Genomic DNA, 25,731 nt, shown 5'->3' on the forward strand with positions numbered 1-25,731 from the left:
CTCTGTCTTTTTGTAGCCATCCTAGTGAGTGTGAAGTGGTTCTCATTGTGGTTTTGGTTTGCATTTCTCTAATGGCTAACGATGTTGAGCATCTTTCCATGTGTTTATTGGCCATTTATATATCTTCTTTGGATAAATGTTATTCAGATTTTTGGCTCATTTTTCAATTGGGTTATTTGCCTGTTCACTATTGAGTTATAAAAATTCCTTACATACTTTAGACACAAATGCCTTATCAGATTTACCAAAAAATTCTCCCATTCTATAGGTAGCAACATGAATGTGGAGCCGCTTGGCTGAGCACATATACCCAATAAGGTCAAGGACTGAAGTCATGGTCTTATTTCCAAAACTAAGAAATACAGCGGTGGCCTGGTTGTGGCTTGATTGTGGAAAGGGACAGGAACATAATTCTGATGCGGAAACATGGTGTGTAAGGACAGGTCACACGCCGAGGAATAATGAAGTTAGTCAAAGAGAAAATTTAGGAATTAAAAATTTGTCTTTTTATTTGCATATTTTACTATTTCCGTAGCTTTTAATTGTGTTTTTGTTTTCTCTCACTTAGGATGGCACGTAATGAGCAACTTCAGTCACACTGTTGGTAGTCCTGCTCGGTTCCTGGCCTTCACACTTGTCCAAATGTCTTCTCACACCAAGTGCTTCTGTGTGCACAAGTCCATGGAATCCACGCACTGTATGTGATCCTTTAAAGGTTCTTTTAATTCACTTCTATTACTGATACCAGGTATCATTTGCTGGGAATTAACCATGTGTCAGGCAGTGAGCTAAGGACTTGCCATGTGAGCTAAGCCTTTTCTTTGATCCTTATACTGGATTTCCTTCTTCTGGTCCTAGGGAGTCATGGATGGTTAGTATCAGTAATAGAAGGGCATTTATTGTGACTTTGGGCAAATTACTTGAGTTGATTAAGCCTCCTTTTCTTCTGTTTTTTAGAGGGGGTTGGTAATTATCCTTGGATGATTAAAAGCATTACATTAGATAATACATTAAAAGAGCCTAACACAGCACTTGGGTTCCTAAGTACCTTGTAATTTACTGACAGAGCTGGGATAAAAATCTAGGCCTTTTTTTTTTTTTTTTTTTTTGATAGCACTGGCACCTCTAAGCTTTATCACCTTGAATTTGAAGAAAGATCTTCCCTCTCTAAGATGCATCCTGCAAAAAGAAGAAGTAATGAGGATTTGGGTAAAAGTGGAGTTGAATTTGCTGCGTCAGTCACCAGGATACCAAAACCACAGTGACCAGCTTTAAGACCAGGGTTTTAAGGGAACACATCAGACAGGGTTTGGGGAATCGAAGTTCTGGATGGACCATGATGACCTTGGCCTGAAGGGGCTAACTCAGCTCTTTCTAAAAGGCCAGGCTGTCCTCACACATAGCCAAAGACACAGGCTGTTTGAGCTGCCGAGCAAGCCCCAACCAGTGCTCTGCTGACCGCCCTGCGATCACATCGTGCTTACAATGCTGTTTGAAGCTCAGGGCCGGTGGCCTCAGGGATTAGCTTTTAAAGGAGAGGGGCTGCAGCTTGTGTATCTTTCTGGATGACAACGCCTCATTCTCTTCCAGGCTTGGGTCCCCCGAGCCTCCCTTCTCAGGCTGTGTCTTTACTGAGACCCTGCTCTTGACCCTTGGTCACTCAGCCTCCCGCTAACTCTAGCACCACTTTGTGCCAAGACATTTACTGCATCTGTTAGAGTATTTTCCTTATAACATTGGTATTTTAAATTGGTCAATCCTGTCTTATTTAAACGAAAGCATTTGAATTCCAAACCAACCTTGTTTCGTCAGTGGTAGCTATCGCCAACCCCATGTTCTAGATAAAGAAACTCAGCCTCAGAAAGGGGAAGGGACTTACCCAAGATCACATTTCTGGCCAGTGACAGAGGCGAACCTCTACCTGGTTAAGACTCAGTCCAGGATACAGAGCTGCTTTCATGTGAGGTTTAGGAGTGGTTGTGACATTGTCAAAGGGGATGAAATGGGGACCAGGAGTGCACATTTTGTGCAGTCAGTACATTTTAAAGGAAAGGCACCCAGTAACGTGGGAGGCACAGTTGGCAGCTGAGCCGGGGATTGGCTGAAGGGGAGGGGTACTAGATTGACAGCCTAGACTTGGCATCTGCCTATCTTTCCTTGAGTTTTTCTTTAAACACCTTCCGCCCACTCCTTACTTCCTCATGGGTAATCATCAGTCTGATTTATTATCTGGTTACTCTCGTTATTGATCTCTTTTTATGTCTCTACATATTATGGATAATTATTACAGTATAATGGATCAGTCACCGCACCTTATGACATGGTAATTGAGGTTTATTAGACTAAAGGATGTTTCTGAGAAAAGCAGTCATGTTGAAATGGATTTCTCCCGAGGAAGCTGTGTGAGGGATGTGTTTCTCTTACATCCTGCACACAAGGAGAGGCAGTTAGGAGTTGCTGGAGACCGCGAGGGCTTTGCAGTTAGACAGACAGCCAGACAGACAGACAGGAGCCCTGCTCTGGTCCCGCCGCCTCCTAGCTCTGTGACTTTGGAAAAATTTAGGGGTTAAAAATATTGCGTGTAAGATTCTCCAGTGTGATAGTTGTCCTGGGTATTAAGGACGAGAAGCCAGGTCAGCACCCGTTCTCACCCTTTCCCTCTTTCCAGGGAGGGTCCACATAATGGACCTGCCAGCAAATCTCATTCCTGGGGCCACTTAGGTTCTGTCAGTGTGTGTTGATCCAGTTATTGGCTGTTTTTAAGGGAAGAATAAACTAGAGGACTTCCTTATTTGGTTTATTCATCAGAATTTTATTAGTCCAAATAAACAATGTCTTAATATTGTGCTCACGGAATAGCCTTTCATAAATTAGATTAAGCCCACGAGGTTGTATGTGGTAGGCAATCATGATTTCTTGGGAAGAAATGATTCTATTGATTTTCACATTCTTAACGAGCTTGGACCTTGGTGGAAATATATTGTGAGACACTCTAACAGGCTTTCACAACACTGTCTGGTCTTTCACAGAATCCTCCGATTGTTGCAATTAAAAACAAATGCCAACTTGCCACTGATACGTCGAATCTCCAAGTGTCATACTTGTATTTCTACTCAGGGTAGATGACTGACTTGTAATTCAAAGTCTGCCCTGTGATAAGCCTTAAGTGTGGACAGACTAAATCAAGAGGCCTAGAAGCCAGCATAAGACAAAGCAGGGCACTCATAGCCCCCTGACATATACTGAAAGTGTTTATCTAAGAGCATCTAGTTTTACCCTTTGAAATATAAAGAACAATGTCACAATTTTTTTAAAAGAGAAAAATGTATCCACAATCTTTAGTTGCTAATGTAATTTTTTATATTCACCTGTTTTTCTCCCAATCCTGTCCAAATGAAGACATATTTTACACAATTTCATAAAACACATACATTTTATTAATCTTTTTCTTTTCTTTTTTAAAAAATTTATTTATTTATTTATTTATTTTTGGCTGCGTTGGGTCCTCGTTGCTGCTCGCAGGCTTTCTGTAGTTGCGGCGAGCGGGGGCTACTCTTCATTGCGGTGCGCAGCTTCTCATTGTGGTGGCTTCTCTTTGTTGCAGAGCATGGGCTCTAGGTGCGTGGGCTTCAGTAGTTGTGGCACGTGGGCTCAATAGTTATGACACGCGGGCTCTAGAGCGCAGGCTCAGTAGTTGTGGCGCACGGGCTTAGTTGCTCTGCGGCATGTGGGATCTTCCTGGACCAGGGCTCAAACCCGTGTCCCCTGCATTGGTAGGCGGACTCCTAACCACTGCGCCACCAGGGAAGCCCTTAATCTTTTTCTTTGAAACTTCTATCATAATTGTAATACTTATATAGTCATCATAATTATCATTTGAATGATTTCACAATATTTCACAGAATATATATACAATAACTTATTTAGCTATTCCACTATTGCCTGATATTTAAGTTATTTCCATTTTTAATAACAAAGATAAAGCTACAGTAAATATCTTCATGCTTATAGTTGGTTTTAATTTTATGTTATTTCCCTAAAATAATTCACAAGAGTGAGTATAACTGTCTCTTTTTTACTATTAATTTTTTTCTAAATTACAAAATAAATAAGTACTTATTGTAGAAAATATGGAAGCTTCAGAAGAGCATAAATACAAAAAATATATGATCCCTGGTAATACTGGCTTCTTTTAAGTGACTAAATATTTCTTCCTTTAAAAAATGCATATATGTTTTTTTTTTTATAAAACTGAGGTCATACTATAAGAACTAATTTTACTCTCCTCTTTTCCACTCAATAATCAGATGTAATCATTTGCAAATATTTCCCTAATGTAATCTGCCCTTTATTTTGTGAATTTTTTGGAAATACAGAAATTTAACATTTTCTAATGGAATAAAATGCACTGCCCATCGTATGCCCTATTCATACAATGAAAGCATGTCTTTCATTGCTTGACTGCCAGATTACCATTTGACAACACGATGTTCTGTATTTGTCATAACACACCTGACTCTAGGCCTGATGTCAGAAGCTAAAGAAAAGGAGCCCCATCTGAAGTCCCCAGGTGATTCCAAATCTGGAGCTGAGCCAGGTGCCAGGACTGGGAGGTGTCATCCCTCCTTCCTGCTTATCCTGCTCCTCTCACTGGCCTGATGTTGTTCCCAAGGGGACATTGGGTACAGCAGGAACTGTCTCCCAGAATCTGTACTCACTGTCTACATGACCCCTGTGGGGAGCCTGGGATTCCCAGTCTCACCTTGCCTTTCCTGGTCCTTTGTGTGTCATTGAGCTCAACACCTGGGAGGCTGGTCCAGACCCACTCGTCTGCCTCAAGACAGACCTAGTAGGTGGTCGCCAAACAAGTCAATTACTGAGAATTCAGCTCCTACCTCTGAAGGATGCTGTTTTGAGGGTGAAGTTATGCCTAGGGGTTTCCAGCCAAATTCATTAGGAAAGTCATATCTGACTTTGCTATGTGCCAAGTCTCTCACATCTGTCTCATTTGCATGAAGGCTTTCAATAGAAATTAGACAAGGAAAAGTCATTAATCTTCCTTGCGGCAGGATGTAGTGGTTGTAAAAGTTAATTCTCTGTAGGATACAGGCTTAAATTTCACTTAATATATTTTAAAGGGAAAACCACTAGGATCCTTGCATAATTATATAAAGGGGCATTTTATAAATCCTGATGAACTGAATAACAGTGCTACTTATTGAGAAGCAGTACACTAAAAGAAAATTTGTATTTCTGATTATGTATATGTGCATAATTACAAATACGAATACTATATATATATATATATATATATATATATATATATATATATATATATATATACACACACACACACACACACACACACACATATATGAGAAATGTTTTCTTTCCTACCGTAACTTGCCATCTGGTAAAGCGGCAGTGATATTAAAATGCTCTCCTTCCGAGTCTTGCCTTTCCTAGCTGAGTGCTCTCTGGGGGCTCAGGAGGTAGAGGATGTGAGTTACTGCTGAGGCCGGAACAGAAAGGGCCAATAGAGCAGCCATTATCGAAGACATTTATGGTGTCTATGGTTGAGGAATCCATTGGCTCTCTGCTTTATTCAGCCCATAAGAACAGTCTTCACATGGTAATATATTCATGTCAGGGCTATATTGGTATTGCAGGCTTTGCATTAGAGCTAATTAATCTACAGCAGGAGGTAGGAGGTTCCTTAATATGAACTTTAGTGATTCAAGGAAGTGATAATACATCAATTTTTAAATTGTGGCGAAATTGTCCATCCCTGAACAGTAGCTATTCCTAAAATGGAGTGTGCCAAGTGCAGTAAAAATTTCCTTTATTCTCTGAAAACTGCACAGCGGTTCCCAATAGCCCTCGGGATCAAATCTATCCTCCTGGAAAACCATGTTCTTCCCTGACTACTGCCCTACCCCTCCTGCTGCTACTCACCCATCCTCATTCCACGTCACACATGTTCACGGAGCGCCTGTTAGAGCTTGTGCTGCAGGTCCATCTGTCCATCCTCGATTGCTGGGGACACAGCGGTGAAACAGGCAGACCCCAAGGCAGGCTTTGGGGACCTCACCATCACCTGGGGTAATGCCTCTTTTCTCCTGCTTCTGGGCCTTTGTTTATGCCGACTCCTCTTCATGAAATAACCTTTGTCTTTCTTTGATTGTTTCTTCCTCCTCTTTTAAAACTCAGATCTGGTGTCCTCTTCTCTGCCAAGTCTTCCTAGAATCTCCAGATTCAAGGCTAAATATCACTGCTTTTATGCCAAAATAGCTTTTCTTTAAAAAAATAAGTTTCCTGTATTCTTCTGATTACATAAGTAGCATATGTTCATGAATGAAATATTGCTAAATTAAAGAAATGATCACTGAAATATTGGTAAATACAAAAATGTACAAAAGAGGGGACTTCCCTGGCAGTTCAGTGGTTAAGACTCCATGCTTCCAATGCAGGGGGCGCACATTCGCTCCCTGGTCAGGGAACTAAGATCCCACAAGCCATGCAGTGCGGCCAAAAATAAATACATAAATAAAATAAGGCAAAATAAAAGAAACTACAAGAAATGAGATTTTTTTTAAATGTACAAAAGAGAAAAAGTCAGTATTAATCCCCTCTGAAGATAACCATGACATTTATATATTTTAAAAGGTATCTTTTAATATGCCTGTTCCCTTCTCTAGGCCTCTTGGGGACATATATTCATGTCTCAGTCATCCTGTGCCTTCCTCTACCTAGTTCTATGCCTGTCACAGAGTAGACCTTCAATACATATTTGTTGAACTCAACCAGATTAATTCACTTAAATGCTTTTATTGATACAAAAAAAATGACCAAATTAAGCATTTTATTTAGGGTGTTAGAAAAGAGACATAAATTCCTCCTGCCAAATAGAGGTATAGAATGAAGGCAAAAGAGAAATAGAGTAGTAAAAGAGAGTGGGATTAATAAGTCAAAGCAGTCTTCTTTTGAAAACAAGAACAATAAATGGATAGCCCTCTTTCAATCCTTAAAAAAAAAAGCAAGAAAAAAACCCAGAAATAATATTAGAACCATGAAGGAGTTATAGGAATGGAAACATTAAAAAATTTTTTATAGTATCATACTTGATTTTTCTGAAAAATAGAAATTGATACCACAATCTGCTCTACACTTTGCTGTAAGCAGGATTAAGGTGGAGTGATTGAGAATGTGGGTTTTGGAGCCAAGGAGACCTATGTTTGATGTTCTGCTCGACCACTAATTATGTGGCCTTGAGGAAATCGCATCATCTTTTCGAACCTGAATTTATTAAGCTGTTATGGTGAGAAAAATACCTACTAACAGTGTTGTCATAGGGATTGGATGTTTTTCTGACAGTGCTTGGCACATAATGACCCTTGAGAAAGTGAAAATAGCCCTTCTGGTCATCAGATAGTCATGTTTTTAACAGAACATAAACACTGTTTCCAACGCAACAGGGACAAGGCCACGCAAACAATGCTTCTATATGAGGCCGAACCTCGGCAGCCGAAATGACTAAGGATCCCTTCCAGGGGATGGCTGCTTTCTCATCAGTGCTGTGCCCCCTACCTTCATTCCTCCTGCCTCCAGAACAAAGCTCGCTGACATACTGGATGGGTGAACTGACCCGGCTTCTTGGCAACATCCAATCCAGAACTAGCCTCTGCTTCCTTGCGCTCTCTTCAGAACCATCCAGCACAAGCCCAAATCCTGTAAGAAGCCCCCTTGTAACTCGCTCCTATTACGATGCCGCATGGTTCAAGGCTCAGAGATCTGCATTTTGAAGCAGGTCATTCCCCCACCTCGATTCTTTTGCACACTGGAGTGTGAGCAGCATTGCTCTGGTCAGTATATTGTGCTGGGATGTTGCCAATGCCTTTGGCCAGTTGGGACTTTGCCATCCCACACCAGGGGTCCACAAGGCAAACCCAGCAAGAGCTCTCAGGACACTATGAGCAATTTGCCCATCCTGCCTCTCCTGATGAGAGTTCCTACTGCTTATTGTGGAGTGAAGGATGTTATCTTAGTCAGTTTGCATTGCTATGCCAAAAATATCATAAATTGGGTGGCTTAAACAGCAAACATTTATTTCTCACAGTTCTGAGGCTGGGAAGTACAAGATCAAGGTACTGATAGATCCAGTGTTTGGTGACGTCTGCTTTCTGGCTTGTAGAACAGCCACCTTCTCACCATATGCTCACAAAGATGAGAGCAAAGGGAGAGACTGCAAACTCTACTGTGTCTCTTCTTTTAAGGACACTAATCCCATTCATGAGGGCGCCACCCTTATGACCTAATTACCTCCCAAAGGCCCCATCACATTGGGAATTAGGATTCCCACATATGAATTTTGAGTGGACACAAACATTCCATCCATAACAAATATAGAGGTAGGAGTTTAAGAATTAAACTAAAAAGAGTATTTGTGTTGACAGTGCAACCTGGAAAGGAAAGTGAGCTGTACATACTTTTAGCTAGTTAACATTGGCTAAATACCATTAGCTAAACTTTTAGCTAGTTAACATTGGCTAAATATCATGCATTTCCCTTGTGTCTTATCTAATAGAACTCAGACTTGATTCAGCTATGTACCCCTTCCCAAATAATCCATAAACCTCAGGAGAGGCTGACTTCACTACCCTTGGCTCTAGGCTTGGGCCTGATTGGTTCAAGTGAGTTCCCTTCCTCTTTATCAGGGGTTCATTCAGGAATTGGCATGAAATATTCTGGCTAATGAAATATGAGAAGTGTTTTGTTGGAAATTTCTGTGAACCTTCTTCCTTGCTCTTCTGAAAGGCTTTCAGAAACGATCCTCCATTTCTCCTGTTGGATATGAACAAGGGAGAATGTAGTCCTGGTTGCTGCTAAAGCCACCCTATGACCAGGAGGAAAACCAGATTTAGGATGCTGTTGACTCTGGATATCAGAGCAGAGTCATGCAAAGAGCCTGGGTCTCAATTACATCATGAGCCTGATATCAACTACCCCAAAGCCCACCCTATCTTTGGACTTCCTCTTACGTAAGTGGATTTTCAGTTTAATCCAGTTTGAGTTGGTTTTCTGTTACTGCAGCCTAAGGTACCCAGATTGACATCTTTAGACACGGGAAATAATACACACTCCAAAAGTTAAATCATAGCATGAAATATTGGTGCCAGCAGTGTCTGAAGACATTCTTTGATAAGAACCAATGAGCAGTCCACACTCCCCATCACGGATGTCATTAAATGCAGAAGGTACACACTGCCTCCTGTCAGGAAGCATCAGGCTCCCATGAAGGCAATTCCTGCTCCTGTAGCAATTGACTTTGGCAGACCCTGTTCTGACCAGCATTTCAGCCACTCAGCTATAGTCTGGACGCTTAGCCTTGAGTTGTGCCATTGATTTTCTTAAGACCTTATTCAACTCTCGATTTCTCCACTGTTATCCTAACAGGCCAAGGAGGGCAGCTGTCACTTACCTTGAGAAGCACTTTCATTTATATTCATGATTAATTTGTGGGGAGTCAGCTGAGAGGCAGCAATAGAAAAGCTGTTGCCTGGGAAACAAGATTCTTCCTGGAACTTTTTGAAAAATGTTGGGTCTTTGATGCTTCACAAAACACTCCATCTAAGAACTGAACCACCAAGGTAACCCTGCCCAACTGTTCTAGAATGCAGAACTCCAGAGCCTGAAGTCATGGTTGACTTTTTTACTCTGCCTGAGTGTGTCCAAACTGCTAGAGGAACACTTTGTATTTCCTACTCAGAAAGTTAAATCTACTCTGTAATAAACTCCACACTTATAGGCATAACTGAAGATAACAAATTCTGAGAGACTCCAGACTGTTCTGTCTTCTACCTGCTGGGCTGGTGGTAGCATGTTCTTCTTTATCAGACCCTAATGGAAAAGATATCTTTTGGGCCTGAAGATGGAGGATTGTACACCACTGAGGAACTCCCAGTTTTCCCTTGAAGTAACAGCATGTTGCAACAGAAGCTGAATTTCAAGGGTAGCATGCTAGCAGATTTAATAAAATATTAAAAGCCATGCCATCCCACCAAGGTGTACAAGTGTTCCACTTTCTCCACACCCTTGCCAACATTTACTTTTTTTTTTTTTTAACAATAGCCATCCTAATAGGTGTGAGATGATATCTCACTGTGGTTTCGATTTGCACTTCTCTGATGATGATTATAGTGATCTTGAGCATCTTTTCATATACTTGGCCATTTGTATGCCTTCTTTGCAGAAATATCTATTCAAGTCTTCTGTCCATTTTAAAAAAGAGTTATTAGGGCTTTTTTTTCTTGAGTTATAGGAGTTCCTTATATATTTTAGAAATTAAGCCCTTATTTGGTTTGCAACTATTTTATCCCATTCCATAGGTGGCCTTTTCCACTCTATTGATTGTTTCCTTTGCTGTGTAGAATCTTTTTAGTTTGATGTAGTCTCACTTTATTTTTGCTTTTTTTAAATCTGTGTTTTTGGTGTTATATCCAAGAAATCATTGTCCAGATCAATTTCAAGGAGTTTTCCCCTATGTTTTCTTCTAGGAGTTTTACAATTTTGGGTCTTATGTTTAACTCTTTAATTCATTTTGAATTCCATTTTATGTATGGTGTAAGATAAGGGCTCAATTTCATTCTTTTGCAAAGAGATATACAGTTTTCCCAATATCATTTATTGAAGAGACTATCCTTTCTCCCTTGTGTATTCTTGGCACCCCTGTCAAATATCAGTTGACCGTATATTTTTAGACTTATTTCTGGCCTCTCTATTCTGTTCCCCTGGTATATATATCTGTCTTTATGTCAGTACTATACTGTTTTGATTACTAGCTTTGTAATACATTTTGAAATAAGGAAGTGTGATGCCTCCAGCTTTGTTTTTCTTTTTCCAGATTGATTGGACTATTCAGGGTCCTTTGTGATTCCATATGAATTTTAGAAATTTTTTTTCTTTCTGTAAAGAGCACCATTGGGATTTTGATAGGAATTGCATTGTATCTGTAGATCACTTTGGCTAGTATGGACATTCAAACAATATGAGTTCTTCCAATCCATGAATACAGATGTCTTTCCATTTGTTTGTGTCTTCTTTAATTTCTTTCAGCAATGTTTTGTCATTTGTGGTGTACATGTCTTTCACTTCCTTAGTTAAATTTATTCCTGAATATTTTATTCTTTTGGTGCTATTGTAAATTGGATTGATTTCCTAATTTTCTTTTCAGATAGTTTGTTGTTAGTGTATAAAAACACAACTGATTTTTGTATGTTGATTTTGTATCCTGCAACTTTACTGAATTCACAGAAGGACAAATACTGCATCATTCCACTTATATGAGGTATCTAAAATAGTCAAATTCATAGCATCAAAGAATGAAATAGTGATTGCCAGGGACCAGGAGTTGGGAAAACTATAGAGTTGTCAATCATTGGGCATAAAGTTTCAGTTATGAAAGATGAAAGAGTTCTAGAGATCTGTTGTACAAAAATGTACCTGTAGTTAATAACACTATTGTATACTTAGACATTTGTTAAGAGTTAGATATTATGTTAAATGTCCTCACCATAATAAAATAAAATGTAAAAAAACCCCACACAAACAAACAAACAACCATGACATCCCAAATAAACATGAGGAACATTTGCATCAAATAAAACTGGTGCTCCAAGTCAAGAATTTTGGTTGCAAGGGACAGAAATCCAACTCAAACTAGCTTTGGCAAAAAGAGAATAATTTGGCTCGTGGAAACTAAGGAAGGAAGCATCTAAACTGCAGGAAGGAGAGGGGTGCAGCAGGCATCTGGAGGAATTAAAATTAGAAAGTCAAGTACTGACTAGAGTCTGGACCCTCTCTACACCTTTGCTCTCTGCTTCTCTCTCTGTGTTGGCTCTTTTCTCTCTCATTGCAGCCTGTTTTCCACCAAATTGCTGGCAACGTGGCTGTCAGCAGCTTTGAGCTAGATTTCACTGCTTCCCGTAGCTCTTTCCCAATTCCGGAACAACTCATGGAGATGAATTTTGATTCACCTGTTCAGGCTGGGTGCCTCGAAGAACACCCTCTGGCCAGAGGAAGCCAGGCTCTGTAAGAACGTAAAGGACCCCCATATAGTTGTGTGCATGGCGGAGATGCTTCTGGAAAAAAAAGAGGTTCTTGCAAACAGTCCCTGAGAGGTTCACTCTGCAGAGCCTCAGCTATGTGGGAGAATCAAGGCAGCAAACGACAGGGCTGGGACTCACTATGGGGACCAACTGGTCCAGGTAACCAGGAATCAGACTGACCAGGGGGCTCAATCAAAGGTCACACAGAAAATTTGAGGTTAGAAAAACTAAGTGTCATTCTCTTCAAAAGAATTGTACTTCTCAGCTTCTTATAAACTCACAACAAACAGGAATGTGTAGCCTATGATAGTTTGTTATTGCTTTTTAAAGAGGAATTGAGAATCCCTTCCTTCCTCTATGTTAGAAAAGAGGAAAGGGGTGGGGGACAACCCTCACGGGGCAGACGCTGTGCTCAGTGTTTCACGTTCCTCATTTCATTTATTCCTCACAGCACATCCCGAGTAAGCATACGCATTTTACAGATGAGAAAACTGAGGCTCAGTGTAACAAGATAACTTGCCTAAGTTCTCCCAGTAAATAAGGGTTGGAGCTTGCTGGCAGGCAGCTGGTTAAAGACCCTCTCTATGGACCCGCCCTGTGTAGGAGGGGTGGGGATGTCGGCAGCTGGCTGAGAATCTGCTCAGCCCTGATATGGTGAAAATATACTTCTTTCTGCCACCCTTGTGAAGTATTCTTAATGAATCTCTGGGGGATATTTACAGATTAGGAATTACTTGCCCCCTATCCTCCCTGGCCCACTAGATAATACAGCGGGTCTAGACGCAGGATAAATACTTGTGCTTCCCCCTTTGTTGCCCAGGTAGCTGGAAGCCACCTTCAGCCCCAGCCCCCAGAATCTGCCTGAGAGGGCTCTAACCAAGCCCCCCATGTTGCCTGGGCCTTGAGGTCAGCAGCACCTGTATAAATCCTTGTTTGGAAAGTTGTCATATACTGTATTTTCTCTCTAAAATGAATAGGACTAATTTTTGATTTTCAGATATTTGACTTTCAACCATAAGCACATCATAATGAAAGCAGTGGATTTTCCAGGCTGGACCTTATTGCAATACCTTCCAAATTATATTAAAATATTTATTTGTACCCTGAGTAGTCCATAGGGCTGCTAATTCCTTTCATAATGTCATGGTGTGCCAAGGCTAACAAAGCTAATGAAATAATCATCCATTGCCCCCCTCCCTCAAAGCAGTCATTTCTTATCACATCTCAGAAACTATTCACACAAAATCATTTGAAGTAGTTTTGGGGGCTGTATTATAAAGATGGATTTCTGCTATGAGAGTGAAATTCAATTTAAATATTTTCAGCTGGTTGTCCAGGTATAAGAAGGCTTTCCCAGGGTTTAATGGAGCCATTTGTCTCTAGAAATAAGCACTAATGCAGTGTGACACGTATAGACCCAGAGTCCTGCCATTTTTCTCTGGCTTGAGCAGCCAGTGGGGGAAAGAAAGGCTCTGGTAGCAATGAAAATCACAAAAGGCTGCTTTTTTCTTGGAGATACTGTGAATCTCCAAGGAACTGCAAGAATAGTCAGACTATGCATTCTCATTGTCAAGGCACATAGATTCCTGATCTAGAACATTCCCTTCTGTGTGGTTCTGGATTCTCGTTGTAGGAACCCTTTAAAACCAAGAATGCCTGGAATTTAGACTTAGGAGAAAGGCTGGCCAGGATTATCGCACCATCCTAGTAATCTTATAGCAATTACCGGGGCTGTTATGATTACTTCAGTCTTACGTAGAAATTGGCAAACTGATTTCTAGTCATTTTATAGCAAAAATCAAGAGCTGACAGACTCTTGCTAAAGAGCATTCAAAAATTGCTGACAACTAAAGAAAGAGCCACTCTGGTGAGGAAGTAAATAACTGGAGCTCATTATAGAAATTTACGAACATATGATATTACAGATAAAAATAATGTTAGTTAACACTGCACTGTGCTTGCTATGTTCTATCTAAGTGGTATATATCATTTAACTCATGTAATCCTTATCACTACCTGGGGAGGCAGGTATTACTATAATTCTCGTTTTACAGGTGGGGAAACTAAGGTATAGAGAATAATTCAAGGTCACCCAGCTACTTACTCCATCTCCGTTGTTTTTGCCTAGTTAATCTCCATTCCTGCTTTTGGTAACAACACTCCATTTACCCTTTGGGAGCCACCCACCCATCCCCCACTCTCACTGCCTGTGGTTTGCTTGAGGTTGTCAACTCCCTCTGTCCCATCCCCAACCCACCCCCAGCGACTGAGATGGGTGGGTATGTGACTCAGGCTTAAGCCAATCAGCAAATTCCACCTCCACGATGTCTGACTCAGGGACAAGGCCATGGGCACAATCAAGCTGAAAACAACAATTTCTGCAATGTTAAGAAAAGAGAACTCCTCTCTGGGCTCCACTCAGAGACGGGAGGATGTAAGCCTAGAGCTGCAGGAGCCCCTGAGTGGAGACAGCGGTCAGTCTGAGAGCGGAGCCACCCAAAGCAGAGCAGAGCTGCAGATGGAAAGAGACAGGGCCTGAGGATATTGTGGAGGCCATACATCCAGCTGTTCCCAAAGTCTGCACTGGACTTGCCCCACTTTTACTTTTTTTTTTTTATTCAGCTGTTTTCCTTTTTCTTTTCTTTTCTTTCCTTTAATATTTGCAAGATTGTGCAACCATCACTACTAGCTAACTTCAGAAAGTTTCATCACTCCCAAAAGAAACTCATTAGCAGTCACTCCCCATCCCCCGCTCCTAGTAGCCGTTTGCAACCACAAACCAGTGCTCCAGTCCCTACAGGTTTCGGGTAGAAGCATTGCTCACTCAAGCTTCAGGTCTTCCTCTCCCTGGCTCCCATCCCTGCCCTGGGAGAGCGCTGGTCCTCATGAGGATCGTTGAGGACATACACTGAGGATAATTCACATCAGGGGTGCCTTCTCTGTTGTATCTAAACATACATATACAAATTATGAATTAGAGAATCAACTGTGAAAGTGACAGTAAGAGGTGTAAGGTGATGGGGTGGTTGTAGCATGTGACTCTGATGGTGGGTAGGAACCTGCCGCCCCTTGCGTTCTGGATAAGATTGTCATTGAAACCCCAGATTCAAAGCCTTTCCCACCATTACTGCAGATCACTGATGGAGCAGGGTCCCCGGGCTGCCTCCCTGGTGCTGCTTTAGGTTGTGCTGCTGACTCTGCATCACTTGTGTCAATTTGGAACTTGGCTCCTGTTTGATTTCTTTTTCACTTAAACTCCACTTGCACAAAATTTACTTTATGACAAGTTGAGGGGGAGATCAGGAAGGTGATTTTGGAGCCCCACAAATCCCAAATTAACATCCAGCCTTCAAGCCAAACATCAAGGTCTTCCTAAGACCAATTGAACACTTAGCTGTGAGGCAGGGACACATTACAACTTTAGTGGGCCTAAAGAATTTTTGCCTTCATGGGCCACTTCTTTCATCTATCTATCTATCATCTATCTATCTATCTATCTATCTATCTATCTATATTTATATATTATATATTTATATATATATAAAATCATATTCATGACTGTGTTGGTATAAGAAAAATGTAATTTTAGCTGAATTGTATTTTTTTTAATTCTGATTTTAAGAGAAATTAAAACTTGCTCATAGGTCCTTAAAAGTTCCGTGGGCCCTGGACACCAGCCTACCATTCCTATTGGCTAAGTTGGCCCTGCCGTTAAGATAATACATTCTCCGTCCCGCTTTATATCGGAGTGAGGTGGGGTTTTCGGTAGGTGGAGAGAGAGTCTTCTGCCTCTGAGGTCTCCCTCACAGAGTGGCCTTCTGGGTGCTCAGGCTGAGGCCGTGGTGAATCTCACTCTGCGCCCCCTTTTCTCTTTGCTCCCTTGCACTCACCGGGGAGAAGACGAGGAAGCTCAGTCCAGGCACCTTGGGTTCCCCAGCAAATTCCTCACCGAGGGTGTTAAAGGACCAAGGACCAAGGGGTGAGCGAAGGGGCGGAAGGGGACCCATGAGCTATTGGGCCACGGCGGGCACTGTGCCAGCATTGCTTCGTTTCACATCCATGAACATCTGAGAGGCGGTCAGACAACAAGTACGCGTAAGGCCTTTACTACGTCCAGGTGCCATGCCGAACACTCTAATGAGCTTATTTAATATTCATAGTCACCTGAGAAGTAGGTATTATTTGTCTTTATTTTACAGGTGGAGATGTCGATGTTCAGAGAGGGTTAAGTAAAGATTTATGAGCACAGCCAGGGATAGAGGCAAAGTGCAGGATTGGTCATTACTATAAGCTGAGTTTCAGGGACTATCCTAGGACCACAAATGACTCATGCCCTCTTGGCATAGCACAGTCTGGCGTAGACTTTGACACAAAAGGACTGTCACCTGAAGCATGGGCCACTGTGTGTGACAAAGCGTTGACAGTTTAATCCTGGGCTCAGGGGCTCGGTGACTACCTCCTCAGTTGGAGCTTAGGTTAGGTTTTGGGAGAGGTGGGGTTGTGCCATAGAGACCAGGCGATATTGAGACTCATACACCATGGGTCTCAAGAATCCTTTAGTACAATAAACACGTACCCACTTGTTTACCAAATCAGACACCTGGGAAGCAGGTTTCCAGTAGAACGATATGACAGGTCCAATTATTTAATGTATAATTATTTTTCTTTTAAAGGGCCTGTTCCTAAGAAACTTGCCTTGCCCATAGTACCCTTCAGAACATAGCAGCCCATTCAACCGTCATGTGAGTCTGCCCAATGTCTAATAACAATAACAGCTAATAGACCATCATCGTGGCTACAATATTATTGGGTGCTTACTGTGTTCCTGAAACACTTAAAATACTTTATATGTCATGTCTCTTTTAATCCTCCTAACTACCTTGGGAGATAGAAAATTTTTTTAAATCTATTTTTAAAAAAATATTTATTTATTTATTTGGCTGCACCAGGTCTTAGCTGTGTCCCGCGGGATCTTCGTTGCGGCACGTGGGATCTTGTTCCCTGACCAGGGATTGAACCTGGGCCCCCTGCCTTGGGAGCACGGAGTCTTAGCCACTGGACCATCAGGGAAGTCCCTAAATCTATTTTACAGATGAGAAAACTGAGGCTCAAAAAGGTTGAGTAACTTGTACAAGGCTACATAGTAAGTGGTAGAGCCACGTCAAATCCAAATCCGTCTGATTCTAAATCTGGAGCTCATGACCACCAGTATATTCTTCCAAACCTTAAACGTGTTTCTCATCCTCTGAAGTCAAGTGCTATTTCAGGAACCATGACTGTCTGAGGCTGAAGCTACTCAGATTTGCACACTAAATCCTATTGTCAGAAGTTTCACGTCCATGGTTTTCCAGCAGGGATGATTTTTACCTCCCAAATGACATTTGACAATGTCTGGAGATATTTTTGGCTGTCACAAACAGGGCAGGGGCAGAGGGTGCTACTGGCATCTAGCAGGAAGAGGCCAGGGATGCCCCTAAACGCTTTACAGCTCGCGAGACAGCGCCCACAGCAAAGAATTTTTAGCCAGCCTCAAATGTCAACAGTGCTGAGGTTGAGAACTCCTGTACTACATAAACTAGCACTTGGATTCTAAGTCAAAATAGAAAAATCATCCTATCTTGCCCCTCTTGATGCAGTGTGTCATTTGTCAAGGATGCAAAGTACAGCTTTGGAAGCAGCCATAAAATACTGACTCTGAAATGAATGGCTTCTCGAGGGTCCTACTCGGTAGGGTGACCAGATCTGTTATCCTGCAAATTAGGACACTGACTCTGAAAGGAGACGCTATTTACAATTACTTCACGACACCGGGCATATACCTGGACAAATGGCCCCCTACTATTGAGTTCACTATTAAAACATGCTCGTGGCAGAGGCCAGTGCAGCAGTAAAGATGAAATGCTGCCTCGTGTGTCTTGGCAATGACTTCAAACCCTCCCAACTTAAAGGTGCATTTTTTTCCAAGAACTCCCGGACACTTTAGATTCCCAGAGGCTGTTCTGGGTCCCTCCGTCATCCACACAAGTGACATCTAGCACCATCTGTTGGTTTTCAGACACAGCTGAAAAGCTTTTGCTCTGCAGCCGGTTTTGAAAGCCCGTCACTTGAACTTTGGCAATCGAGGATCTTCTACAGTTCATTTCATCTTGGCAAGCACCCTGTGAGGGAGGCCATGTGATATGGTCACTTTTAAGAAGTGTAAAGTGAGACACAGAGAGGCTGGCGCCTCTGGGGAGCAAAGCGAGTCCATGCGCAATGACTCTGTCATAAGACAGGAGACGGATGGCGTCACATAAATACACCCCCAGGGGTATAACTAGACTTCAAGAAAAACCTGAACATTTTTTTTTACTACAACCATATCTAACTACCATCATTATTAACAGGCATCAGTAAAGGTGTGTCCTGAGCCAAGGAAGAGCCGAGGTGGTCGAAGGGTTCGGGATGTGCTGTCTGCACTTGACCCTTTTTTCTTCCACTCAGGAGGGCATATCAGAATGTGAGTGAAAGTTATTTCCTTGTAAGGATAACCTTGGCTGCATTCTGTTTTATTAGAAAAAAGATTTAGTCACAAGCTTTAATGTGTCGCAGTAATTGCCTGTGACCCATCTTGCTGTTGGCCATGACTCACCAGTGCTTTGGGCACCGTGCTCCAGCGTGGGGCTCCCCTCCACCGTGCTCCGTCTCTGGGGAAACGAACACAAGTAGCAAGCAATAAAACACTGTCATTAGTTTAGTTCTTATCTTAGAATTGTTTTGTTCTTGATTTCTCTTTTGAACTCAAGATCAAATCCCCTGGTTAAAGCTCGTGGGTTTTGGGAAGATAACAGTAGATATTTTGAGGCATAAGTGTCTGGCTGTGTTAAGACTAATCATGGAAAAACGGGCTGGTGGCTAGAAAATAGTCATGAAAGGTGAATAGGCTACAATCAGGGGTGAGGTCTTGTGAAAAGAAATGAGCTCCCCCGACCCAATCTGGAGGACGTGATGCTGATAAGGTAAAATATTAGGTTGTGAGGTTCATGTAGGGCTTTATCACACATCTTTTTAATTCTGCAATTAAAAGAGGGAAAAAAGTGTGCCGTGTTTCTTTCTCCTTTAGAGAGATGGTGGAAGCTGTAGGCAGAGAGTTGCCACTGACAACCGGAAGAGGAAGATGGATGCCCCCAGCTCCCCAGAGAGCTTGCATTGGAGTTTCCTCCTCTGCTGCATTCCATTTTTCCTTGTCATGGATCCTGAGTTCTCCCTGTCCCCAGCTGAAATACACTCCCTTCTGTTTGCAGATGGCAAATGTGACAGTGCAGTGAGCTATGGGCTATAACCCAGCCTGACAGGCACCCTGGCCTGTGAGTGGAAGCCAGAAATAGGAGGCAGAAAGGCAAGCCCTGGAGTTGAGGTGGCCTCCTGGAGTACTAGAGAGGCCCTGGAGAGCTCTGGAGGGCGGCTTTACAAATCAGCTTTCTTCTTCTCGTCTCCCATTCTTTGGGGCTTCTCCGTCTTTTTTTCATCTCCCATTCCCCCCCCCCCCAGGCTACCCTCTCCCTGTGATTCAGAGCACAGCTGTAGCACTGCAGGAATCCCCTAAACTCACTTCTGTTTGGGGTTTATGGGAAGAAGTGTCTCTCTCCATAGGACCTGTGGGGTCAGCTGAGGCAAGGTAGCTGGGAGAAGAATGGGCCTGGGGACATCGGCCTGTTGGACCTTAAGAGTGCAAGAGTTGAAAGTATTGATACATCTTGTTTCAATCACTGAACACAGTGGATTTGAATGTTACCCTACATCTGTGCACATAAGAAATGTCACAGTGCTCTTATTCTCCTAAATCAACTTTAATTGGCTCTGCGCTCCCACCAACCTGACTGGCAGGAAATTCAGCCTTGCTTATGGAACAGGGGTCCTCCTTCCCCTCCCCTGGATTGTACCCAGGCTTGGAAGGTATGGCAGAGTCCAGAACATTCATCGAAGGCTCCTCTGGCCTTTGGGTCACATTCCCTGTTTAAGGAATGCATCGAGGTGCCCTTGAGGGCAGGTGGCTCCAGAGCTTCCTTGTCAGGAGATCTTTGCTGGGACCGGGAGGCTCGCTCCTGACTCATTCCCGTGGGAAGTCCTGCCTAAGCCCCACCCACAGCCCCAGTCCCAGTGTGCCACATGGGAACAGGCCTCGGGTTCCTACCGCCCAGTCAATCCTCAAAAGCCCCAGCCCCTCTCAGAGCCTAAGGAAGCTCTAAGTGACCTTGCTCCCTGTCTGTGTCTTCACCATCCTGACTCCTCAAAGTCTGCCTTACCACTTCCCTTTGTCTGCAGCCATCCACCGTGTTTCCAAAATGAGCCCAGACTTCTGTCAAAGACCGAGCTGTTGGCAGGGTTGGTTTCTTCTGAGGGCTGGGATGGAGAATCTGCTCCAGGACTCTCTCTCAGCTTCTGGTGGGTAGCTAGCTAGCTTTGGCTTTCTTGGCATCTGCTGAATCACCCAGTCTTGGCTTTCACCTTCATATGGCGCTCTCCCTGCGTGCATTCCTGTCTCCCAATATCCCCTTTTTATAAGGACACTAGCCATATTGGACTAGGGGGCCCAACCTACTCAAAGATCACCTCATCTAATTACTAATTAATTACAACTGCAATGACCCTATTTCCAAAAAAGGTCACATTCTGAGGTACCAGGAGTTAAAGCTTTGATACATGAATTTTGGGGGAGACACATTGAATCCATAACAGTGAGCAATTTGCCGCAGTTTTTCCTGAGGTTGTCCTGGTTTTAAAGTTCCATGTCCTGGAAACTTCCTCAGTCCCAGGCAAACCAGAACAGCTGGTCACCTTATTTGAAGACAATCCCGAAGAAGTAACAAAAAGTGTCCAATACTTGGTCATTTCCCGCCGTATCTATTTCTTGGGAACCTCAAAAAAAGACTGGCTAGGGGCAGATAAATTTGGGTATTCCTAGATTCCTTGGGTGACTGTCACTTCTTTAACTGTTGACACGTAGCAGAGAGTCACTAAGTGTTGATGAAATGTGAAGGAGAGATGCGGAGAGGGTTGGGCTAAGGGCCAAATGTGAGAGGAGGAAGGAGGGGTTGGGCACTGGAGTATGGTGGAGAGATTACTCTTGGGAAGGAAGAGCCTGCGTAGGTGAGGTGTCTGTCTGAGATGCTGCGGTGCAGAGAGGAGGGCCTGTGAGGCGTTACACCTGAGCCCCCTGCCTCACCTGTTGAGAGTGAGCCATCATGCAGAGGAAGCCCAGCATCCAGTGATTCTAATCTCTGCCATGTTTTCTTGTTGCTACCACTGCAGAAGAGAGGGAAAAAACAACCCTTTAATTCTCCCATAAATTGAAGATGATGAAGGTCACCTCTTAGAAGGTTCTAATCATGCTTAGAACACGTGTGTTTTGCAAGTCTCCATCCAGGACTGATTACAGTGAGGACAGGGAGAATTAAATGTTGAGGAGGAAACCCATTTTAGGAGGGCGGAAGCTGGGTGGTAAGAGAAGGGGTCCCCTGTCCCCACTGTGGTCAGCTGTTGCTGCTGTTTACAAGTTAGGTTTTAGGAAACTTATGCAAATGCCTCCCGAAGGATCCCTGTGTTATTTGACATGATCTTGAAATAATCCCCTCAAAATAATTTTTCTGATTACTGATCCAGCTGATAGAGAAATCAAAATAAACTCCCTTTTGTGAAAGCCACTACTATGGATTTATAAAGGTGTCCTGGGCAGGCAAATAATTTCAGAAAAAGGTGTGATTTTGACAAATCAGCAACTGCTCTTGTTAAATAATCATTCTCTTTTCATAAGACCAGAAATAAGTCACAGCTCAAGTGAGGCACAGTTAATTAGAGAAACATATTTTCTTGTTTATAGTCTATAAATAATACTATTATTGAGCAACTATTAGGTATAGAGCAAAATTTTTAGGGATTCCAAATATTTTGCCCAGAATAGGGTTTCCCTCCATTACCAGAAATTTATGAACTTTATGCCACTGTCCATATTATTAATGACCCAGTCCTGGAAGTCGGCATCTCCCTGGTTTTAATTAAAACATCTTCAGAATTGCTCCATGGCAACCCAGAACCTATTTTACAGATGGAAACACTGAGGTACTTTGTGCCTTAGAGAACCAGCCAGAAGCAGAGTCATCTCTGAACCGATCCTCAGAGTTCTGGGGACTCCACATGCCGCTCCACATGTTGGAAGGGGTGTCTGATTGGACAATTTCCGTGGTCCTGGGTTTTAGAGGGGTTCACCATGTGCCATCTGTTCTTTAGTTTTGGAATCACTGCAGCACGCTTTCCTTTCTGATTAGCAACCACCACCTGCTGTTGGAAGTCAACCCAAAGGATCTGGCTGGTGTCCCATGGCAATCTGTCACCTCGCCTGGAAGAAACACCTCCCCCGTGCTAAGAGTTCTCCAGGTGACACACCTCACCCTGCCTACCCTTCACTTGTCTCTCCTCCATGCGGGAGAGGGTCACAGAGGGAACCCTGAGAAAAGCCAGGAGCAGGGACGGCCAAGTGCCTCCGTGTGAGAAGGAACACCTACAACGTGGAGGCATCAGGTTCCTCTTGGGTTCTGTGCAACTACTCCCACTAATTCCAGTACATTTTAATCACCCAAAAAGGAAACTCCATGCCCATTAGCAGTCACTCTGCGCTACCCTCCCCAGTCCCTGGCAGCCATTAACTTACTTTCTGTCTCCATGGATTTGGACATTTTGCAGTTAAAGACCTACCCATTAACAGCCAAGAAAAGGAAAACTTAAGGCCCAGGATAAAAGATGGAAAACCATTTTCATGACACTTCTTCTTGACTTCTGAAAAGTAGCAGCACCCCACTCTCTCTTCTCTAGCTGCAAGTCATGTCTTTCTTTTGCATCCAATGCCTACACCCCACGGTGCTGTCCAGGTTTCAGCCCTGTTCGGGGCATCGGGGTGCAGTGTGTGGAGCTCCCTCCCTCCCTGTCATCCACTCTGTCCACTCCTGTGGCTTTGACCATCCCTTGTAGCAGTGGCTGCACCACCGGTCCATCCGAGCCCAGGCCCTCCTTCTGAGCTTTGATTTTTACCAGATACACCGCTGGGTGCCTGAATTAATTTCCTATTGCTGCTGTAACAAATGACCACAAACTTAGTGGTCTAAAACAACACGAATTTATTCTCTTAAAGTTCTGGGAAGTCAGAAGTTCAGGCTCGTGTCATTGAACTGAAAGGTATTGACAAGGCTGCACTCCCTCCGGAGGCTCTAGGGGAGAATCGGTTCCTCGCTTCGTCCAGTTTCTAGAGCTGTGTCCCTCACATCCTGTGGCTCCTGGCCCCTTTCTCTGTCTTCAAAGCCTGCAGGGCAGCATCTTCAAGTCTCTCCCCGCTTTGTCGTCACATCGCTTCCTTCTCTGACTCTGCCTCTTGCTGTGCTCCCTCCTAATCACTTTTGCCATGGAAGGTAACCAAGTCACAGTTCCAGGTATTAGGACCTGGACACGTCGGGGGACCACTATTCCGTCTTCCGTGGTACTCAGTGTATGTTCATGAGAGAGAGAAAGGAAAGAAGGAAGGAAGGGAAGAGAGGAGAAAGAAGAAAAGATGCAGACAAAGCATAGTGTTTCCCTCCGAGACTCTCTGATCCACTGATTTTTCTGATGATTGAGGAGAGGGCTCCGGGAAAGGCAGGCTATTTGGAAGAGCCCCCGGTCCCAGGGAGGGACATGTTGGGGAGGGTGGTGGCAGGGCGCCTCTGTGATTCTTTTGACCATCTCATCTCTCCTCTCATCAAACTCCTTGTAGGTTAGGCCAGGCTTGGGGTGCAGGACACGGGGCAGGGAGAGAATTTGGATAATAGCAATAAGTCACGAGGAGCTAGGGGTCCCGTGGCCATTGCGGAAGTGGTGGCTGTGACCCACTGTTGGAGCAGGGCAACTCTTTCCCCTGTTTACCTACATTTCAAAGGGCAGGTCAAGGAAGCAACTGGAAGAAAATTAAGAAAACACTGCAGAGTAAGGCTTTCTTCTTTGCTTCCTCTAAATCAGAATAACTAAGACATGAAGAGTGCATATGGTCCAGCAAGAGAAGCCCTCCTAAGCCTTTCACCATTTAGCACGTTGTTTTTGTGCAGGTTCTTGCATGATGCAGCTGTCACAACTAATACACATGCAGCTGAAAACACTGCTTTGGAAATCAAAGCTTGCCATCAGATCCCAGGGTTGTGTGCATGTGAGTCAGTTTAAAAGACTTTTTTGTGGGTGTTATTTTCAATTTTTCTTTAAATAAAATGAACTGTTTACAGCAAAAATAATCACAAGATATTATGTAGATTATAACATAGGTAGAAATAAAATGTATGACTACAATAGCACAAAGGCTGGGAGATGCTATATGTAATCGTGCAGAGCTGTAATAATACTTGAAAATAGACTGGAGTAAATTTAATAGGTATAGTATATACACCTATTCCCCTTGGTTCTGTTTTGGAGAATATGTTGTTTTAAATAAAAAATTATGTTACTTAATATGGATTGGGCTTAATTTTGTTGTTTGGGCTTATCATTTTAAAATGAATCAATCAATATTTTAAAAACCTCTCAGTTTTAATTTCTAACATGATAAGTATTGATACATAACCCACAAAAACAAAAGCTCTTTTCGGTCTTCAATCTTTTTAAGAGTACAAAGAGGGAATTCCCTGGCAGTCCAGTGGTTAAGACTCAGCTCTTTCACTGCCGTGGGCCCGGGGTTTGATCCCTGGTTGGGCAACTAATATTCCACAAGCTGTGCAGCTCGGCCAAAATATAAAATAAAATAAAAAATAACCAAAATATGTCTCTAAATTAAAAAAAAAGAGAGTGCAAAGAGATGCTGGCGCCAAGATTGAGAACCATGTGCCCGTGAAACGAACTTGTCACCCAATGTTTATTATATTCCAGATATTGACTCCAGAGTCCGTTCTCTACATATGTGACTGCCTTGCTTCTCAAACGTAAAAAAAAAAAAAAAAAAATCAAAATTTAACATCCATTTGTAAAGAAAGAAATAGAAATTTAGGAATAGGAGGGAACATCATTACTTGAGAAAGAGTTTGCCTAAAATATATGGAGATATCATACCTAAAGAGTAGAACACTATACATATTCCTTTTGAATTCAATAAAACCTGCACTGCTTCAACCACTGCTTCTATTCAACTTTGCATTAGTTTAAAGTCAGTATAACAAAATAAGAAAAAGAAACAAAATGTATGAGAATTACAAAGGCAGAAACAAAATTGCCATTATTTGCAGACAAAATTTCTGTTGACACAAAAATTTTAAGTGGGTCTACAGAGAAGTTACAAGAACAAATAAGACAGTTCTATATAGTTGCTGGACAGAAGTGTAATATAAAAAATCAATATCATCCCTATATCCCAGAAACTATTACATAGAATGTGCAATTTTAAAAGAAACCTAAACTTCAGATTTGTAACAGGCCTTTGCAGATAAAAGAAAAAAGGTAAACAAAAAAACTTTATTGGAAGATGTAGAAGATCTAAATACCAGTTTGTAGGTGGGAAGATTTGATATTATAACGAAGACATAGTACCTTTATTATTTCATTGCCTATCTAATACAAGTCTTAACATTGTTTTTCACAGAATTTG

The 25,731-nt window shown here is 42.6% G+C and overlaps 2 long non-coding RNA genes across 4 annotated transcripts in view; one reads left to right on the forward strand and one right to left on the reverse strand.

The window, feature by feature from the left end:
* The window catches only part of LOC309642822, a 29,451-nt gene extending 4,352 nt beyond the window's left edge, over nt 1-25,099 (forward strand). The window contains exons 3-5 of one of the 3 annotated variants that reach the window (XR_014253390.1): nt 569-697; nt 18,491-18,603; nt 22,409-25,099. This is a non-coding gene — a long non-coding RNA (uncharacterized lncRNA). Of the gene's footprint in view, nt 1-568; nt 3,066-18,490; nt 18,604-22,408 lie in introns of those variants that run through there. The other 2 variants (XR_014253391.1, XR_014253392.1) reach the window with 2 other exon arrangements.
* On the reverse strand, nt 10,124-22,401 carry LOC309642831. Its single transcript, XR_014253400.1, has 3 exons — nt 21,310-22,401; nt 18,736-18,790; nt 10,124-15,052 (listed from the first exon to the last, which is right to left on the reverse strand). It is a non-coding gene; the product is annotated as an uncharacterized lncRNA (long non-coding RNA).
* Nucleotides 25,100-25,731: the final 632 nt, after the last annotated feature.

Source organism: Balaenoptera physalus, assembly GCF_965194825.1.
Source record: "Balaenoptera physalus genome assembly, chromosome: 14".
NCBI classification, from domain to species: domain Eukaryota; kingdom Metazoa; phylum Chordata; class Mammalia; order Artiodactyla; family Balaenopteridae; genus Balaenoptera; species Balaenoptera physalus.